The following is a 6993-nucleotide window of genomic DNA, read 5'->3' on the forward strand; positions in this document are numbered from 1 at the left end:
AAGTAAGAACTTCATATCAAAACTTAAGGTCATATCAGGACTTAAGTGCGGGAGGACTTAAAGTTAAGGAAGGAAGCTGATTAACAGTAGAAGATCGAGACTAAAACAAAAGAAGATATACATGGAAATAGTTAGAAGACTGGAAGACTTGTAGAAGATATCTGATTGATATATTTTAGGAGACAGAATTATATTCCATATCAATTAGAAGTTATCTTTTAACGGTGTACTATATAAACACAGACTTCGGGTTTACACTATATGTGTTATCATTATCGAGAATATTGTACATTATAACCTAGAAGCTCTTAGTGATATTTGTTCATCATTGAGAGAGAAAAGTTCCATTGTAACAGAGTTTATTATATTGAATATATCTGTTTACTGTTACTTGTGTTCAAAATCGATTTGATTGTAATAAAACTGTATTCAACCCCCTTCTACAGTGTTGTGTGACCTAACAAGTGGTATCAGAGCTTATCTGTTAACACATATACAGTAAAGATCCAAACAATCATGTCTGAAGAAGCACAAACTCCAACTAAGCCCACCAAAACTGAAGAAACTCAAAAGACTCAAACCCATAGTCGATATAAGACTATTAAGATTCCCATACTGAGACCTTCTGAGTATCCCATATGGAAAGTAAAGATGGCTATGTTTCTGGAAGCTACAGATCCAGAATACCTTGACAAAATTAATGAAGGACCATATAAGCCTACCAAGCTCTCTATTGTACTTGCTGATCAACCATCAATGACCATACCAAAGGAGAAAGGTGAGTACACAGCTGAAGACATCTCATATATTGCCAAGGATGCAAGGGTAAGGCATTTGCTGCATAGTGCCATTGATAATATCATGTCAAACAGGGTAATTAATTTCAAAACTGCAAAGAAGATATGGGATGCTTTGGAGACAAGATGTCAGGGAACTGATGCAATCAAGAAGAACAGGAGAACTATAATCACTCAAGAGTATGAGCACTTTGACTCAAAAGTTGATGAGTCTTTAACTGACTTATATGATAGGTTTGTCAAACTCTTGAATGATCTGTCACTGGTGGACAAGGAATATGACCTTGAAGATTCAAATCTAAAATTCCTTTTAGGTCTTCCTGAAATTTGGATTTGAAGTCTACTACCATAAGAGACAACTATGACCTTACTGAAACTACTCTTGATGAAATTTATGGTATGCTCAAGACTTATGAACTTGAGATGGATCAAAGGAGCAAGAGGTATGGAAGAAAGTCAAGGACATTTGCTCTTAAAGCTGAGGAGGAATCTGCTAATATGGTTGCCTCAAAAAGGGGAAAAGGAAAGGCTCTCATCATAAAGTCTGATTCAGAGTCATCATATTCTGATGATAATGATTCACAAACTGGAAGTTTACCTGAAATGGATGTTGATGAAGAGATGATGAAATTGTGTGCTCTTATGGTGAAGGGCATCACAAAGATAGCCTACAGGAAATTCAGGAAAGGCAAGAAGTTTTACAAGAAAAGTGGAAGTTCTGATAAGAAAGGGTTCAGAAAGTCTGAAGGCAAGGGAGGAAAGTCTGACAGAGGAGATAACTCAAATATCAAATGCTACAACTGTGGTGAAAGAGGCCACATATCTCCTCACTGTAAGAAAGGAAAAAGTGACAAAGGCAAGGCACTGGTCACAAAGAAGAAAAGCTGGATAGACACTTCAGATTCTGAATATGAGGTGAACTATGCCCTGATGGCAAATTCTGATGGCAGTCCTGAAACTGCTGAATTGAAGATACCTCAAACAACTTATGTCTTTCATACTGATGATATTACTGAGTTGAGATTATATCCTAAAACCATATTTATTAGTTATAGAGATCAAACTTTAACATGTGAAAGATTAACTTCTGCAAATCTTACTTTTAAGAAAATGAATGATTATTTAGAAAAAGAGTTAGTTATGTTTCATCAAACTCAGAAAGAAAGAGATGATGCTTTTTATGTTAGAGATGAATTGCTAAAATTGAATAAATCTCTAAAAACTGAGTTATAAATGAAAGAGAGATTATCAGAACTTGGACTAACTATAACAACCCGTATATTTTTTATTATTATTAAATGTGTAATTATGGAATAAATAATTAAATAAAATATTTGTGTGGGTTCAGTCATTGGGTTATTATCCTGTCACTATGTGTATGTGATTACTAGTGTATGTAATTGAATTGCGTGATTAATTATTGAATTTTATGATTTTGTATCGTTATTAAAATGGTGTTATTGCAGTTTTATTTCCATAAATACTTGGATTGTCTCTAAAATTGTTTTTATGACTTTATATTTTCAATAATTATTTTTAGGACTTTATAAAATTGAGAAATCAATATTTCAATAATTATTTAGTTTTAAATGATTTTTTGAGTGTGTTTAACAGTAAAATCCATATTTAATTATGAAAATTTTCAAAAATAATGAAACTTATATTTTATTAACTTCGTATTATTCTGGGAATTTTAAAATTATTTTGGGAATTTTCGAAGTTAGTTTCACCCGCGCGTCGATTCGTTTAATTGAGAAAATTGGGTATAAATTGCATTTTAGAAATTGTTTTAAAATTATGAAATTTATATTTTTATAAACTTCGGGATATTTGTAACATTTTGAGACTAATTTTCTGATTTTCTGAATTTGTTTTAAGTGCAGGTCGTTTCGTTAATTTTCAAATGCGGGTACGAGTTAAATTTCAAAAATACTTTAAAAATCATGAAAATTTTATTTTATTAGCTTTGGGCTTTTTCAAAAAATTTTAAGACTATTCTCGTAATTTTATGAATTTATTTTATGCACACCCTAGTCCGATAGTTTGCGAAAATGCGGTACAAAATTAGGCTGTCGGGTGTTAATTATACACGTGCCTCTTCCTTGTTAATTGCAGGATACGTGTCAGCTGCTCAGTTAAACAAATAAAATAATACAAATACAACCCCATTTCTCACTGTGTCTCTCTCGGCTTCTCTCAATCTCTCTCTTGATTTCTCCTACATCTCTCTCTCTATCTCTCTTCACTCTTTCTCTCCCACGAAACTCCCTCCCCTCTCTATTCTATTCTTCTTCCTTTCTCTGTTATGGTTTTGTCTTTCCCCGAATTGCCCCTGTTCTTCCATCGAATTACTCGCCACCGCCTGTTGCCGCTGTCTTGGTTGTATGGCAGGTGACGGTTGTGTGTGTTGTGCATGATTGTTTGTAGTGTGCGTCTTTCTGGTAAGTTGCCGGTGTTTCTTTTCCGGCCGCTTTCCTTTTTCTTTTCCGGTGATGCTCTGTTTTGGCTTGTGTCTTAGTTCAGTCATGGAAATTTATTTGTATATATATACGCATATGCGTGTATATTACAGTTGGTGTGTGTGTTTTGCGTTTTGTGTGTGTTTTGCGTTTTGTGTGTGTTCTTGTGCGCGTGTAGCGCGTGTTGGTTATGTTCCCTTGCAATCTGTTGTGCGTGCTTTGATATGAAATTTTTGGATTTTTGTTGCAGGAAGTTAATAATTGAATAATGTTCGTGATATAAATTATAATTTCGTGCAGGAAATAATCATAATTAATCGGCGAAATTTATTTGGAAACCCAAATATTTTCGGGCACCAATAAATTTTGCCGCCGTCGGCGAGCCGACGGTGGACCGTGAAGATCATATTCTGAGTCCTAATATAATATAATAATTAAATAAATATGTAAGAATACGAATAAAAATGTAAAATATAAATAATAATAATTAGTTGATTCAAATCGGTGGTTGGGAAATTGTGAATTGTGGATTGCGTAATTTGGTTGTGTTTGTGAATTGACGTCGAGTCGTTCGACGGGTAGGCCGATAAACAGAGGAGGTGCTGCTCGAATTTTTGGAAATTAAATTCAAAAATTCGGAACATATCCTGTAATTATTGGAACATCGAGCGAGTATAAATAAGTATATACATATGTTTTGTGCGGAACCTGATTGTATGTATTGGTAAATTGTTTTGCCAAAACTAATAACCCTATTTTCGTACATGGACTAGTATGCGTATTTTCTGAAAATGAACACGAAACCGATTTTGAGAACGTGAACCCTAAATTGATGCATGTATTGTAATAATGTAAATAAGTACAAGTCGGGATTTGATATCGAATGGGTAGATGTGTATCGAGGATATGTCAAGCATACCTAGACGTCTAACGTAGGGTATTTCGGTTCTGTAGGTTCTAGTTGAAGGACTCCAGAAGTGAAGTCGAACTAAAGATAACCTAGTGATCGGTCGACAAGCGTAGCGAGGTTCCCAAGCGAAGTAGCCTGAGAGTCCTGGATATTTTCTTGAGATAAATTGCTGCGAAGCAGGGATGTCTTCTAGTGAGACAGTCATTTTTCCATGAGAACCTGAATATTCAAATCTATCAAAATCAGTTAGTGATAGTCGTAACGCTCTGCAAGGCAAGTACCCCTGACCATTCTTTTATGGTTCAGTGCATATGAATAACTAAATATTTTATTCTCGTAATGGAACAGAAACATTTTAAGTTACGTATCCCCTGTAGTTATAATTCACTGTTTTCAAATTGTTTTGGGGGAAAAGTAACTTTAAAAGGTACCTATCTCGAATGGAATGATTTGCGAAACGGATTTCATATGTGTGCTGGTTAAACGAATGATTTTGAAAATGAGATAGGTACAAGTGTTTTGAAAACTGGATAAAACGGTAAGATATGGGATACATTTGGCCCAGAGTAGGCCTATTGAGGTGGCGTAAGAGGCTAATTCGGTTGCGCGCACTATAAAACCGATTAGTCCAGCAGGTCAGAGACCTAGCTAGTCTCTGAGTTCCGGAACAGGTGAATGAGATGACAGTTTGAGCCGTCTGGTGTTGATAGCCTGATCAGTTGTCTTCACATATCCGCTATGTATCTGATTTGGTTTTGTGTGATTCCCGTCAGAGCATGAGTAGTTGATATAGCGGATTTTGAAATGAAAATGGCATGCTAGAATTATTCTTTGGTATTTATGCACAACACACTACTGATGTTTGTTGTTTTACAGAGCATGCTAGTTTTAATATCCAGTTTATACTTGTTTTACTTATTTCTGGCAAGTTATGAATTATGTTCCTATAACTGCTTTACTTTAAACTATTTTACTTGTTATTCATATAGTGGTGCTGCTGAGCAAGCAATTGCTCACCCTTGCAGAATGTTTTATATATATATTGCAGATGCCTAGAAGATTCTTCGGTGATAGTCGGGCAGAGTTCCAGTTCCTTTCATGTCAGACTCCTCTGAGATGGTTGTGCTAGACCAAGGGGGGTCTGTTGAGTTGCTGCGTCGAGATGATTGTTGTAAGTTTGAGTTGTGTTAGTTGATTAACCTGAGTCATACTTAAACCTGGAAAAGGTCTTGGTAAAGGGGTCGTAGTTATGTTTTAGATTGATTTATAATTGTTATTATTGTTGTTGATGACGTCAACTCCTGACCCCGGGGTTGAGGTCGTCACACTAACTCTGGCAGAACAACTCAGAATTTATTAAGTAGTGGAAACTGGAAAGAGGGCTTAGGTTATGGAGATGATAAAAGTGAAAAAGGAACTGAACAAATTGAGCCAATTGTTGTTAAACAAACTGCTAAGCCAAAGGTAAATCCTGTTAAGTTTGTAGCTAAAACTGTAAAGTCTGATTCTGAAAAGATGAAAGAGTCTGTAATAGAAGTTAAGGATAAATCAACTTCTGACAAATTAAAACAGGATAAACCAGCTGAAGTCAACATAGGCTTAATGACTAAGAAGCAGCTTAATCATAAGCTGAAAGAGATTAGGAATGTCAACAAGGTAAATGAAGCTAGGAAAAATAGGAATGGAAAGGAAGGTGTGAACAAAAGCAATAATTATATGCCTGTTCCTAATGCTCCTAGAAAGAAATGTTATAATTATGGAAACTCTAACCATCTTACTTCTTTTTGCAGGAAAAATAAAAGTATAAACTCTTTACCTCCTAGATCAGGAATTAAGAGTCAGTCTGTTAGGTTTAAGCCACAAAATTCTTGTTTTCATTGTGGTAGTTTATGGAATTCCATTTATACTTGTAAGGAATATCATAGTTTGTATTATGATTATTATCAAATGAAACCTTCTTTGAAGAAAGTTACTTTAATTCCTTCTAGTGTAAAGTCTGATGCAAAGTCTGATATAAGTTCTGATAAACAGCATGTTAGCATAAACTCTGAAATTGAATCCGCTGTAAATAAGTATATACATATGTTTTGTGCGAAACCTGATTGTATGTATTGGTAATTTTTTTTGCCAAAACTAATAACCCAATTTTCGTACAAGGACTAGTATGCGTATTTTCTGAAAATGAACACCAAACCGATTTTGAGAACGTGAACCCTAAATTGATGCGTGTATTGTAATAATGTAAATAAGTACAAGTCGGGATTTGATATCGAATGGGTAGATGTGTATCGAGGATATGTCAAGCATACCTAGATGTCTAACCTAGGGTATTTCGGTTCTGTAGGTTCTAGTTGAAGGACTCCAGAAGTGAAGTCAAACTAAAGATAACCTAGTGATCAGTCGACAAGCGTAGCGAGGTTCCCAAGCGAAGAACCTTGAGAGTCCTGGATATTTTCTTGAGATAAATTGCTGCGAAGCAGGGATGTCTTCTAGTGAGACAGTCATTTTTCCATGAGAACCTGAATATTCAAATCTATCAAAATTATTTAGTGATAGTCGTAACGCTCTGCAAGGCAAGTACCCCTGACCATTCTTTTATGGTTCAGTGCATATGAATAGCTAAATGTTTTATTCTCGTAATGGAACATAAATGTTTTAAGTTACGTATCCCCTGTAGTTATAATTCACTGTTTTCAAATTGTTTTGGGGGAAAAGTAACTTTAAAAGGTACCTATCTCGAATGGAATGATTTGCAAAACGGATTTCATATGTGTGCTGGTTAAACGAATGATTTTGAAAATGAGATAGGTACAAGTGTTTTGAAAAC

Source organism: Apium graveolens, chromosome 2, assembly GCF_009905375.1.
Source record: "Apium graveolens cultivar Ventura chromosome 2, ASM990537v1, whole genome shotgun sequence".
In the NCBI taxonomy this organism is placed as follows: Eukaryota; Viridiplantae; Streptophyta; class Magnoliopsida; order Apiales; family Apiaceae; genus Apium; species Apium graveolens.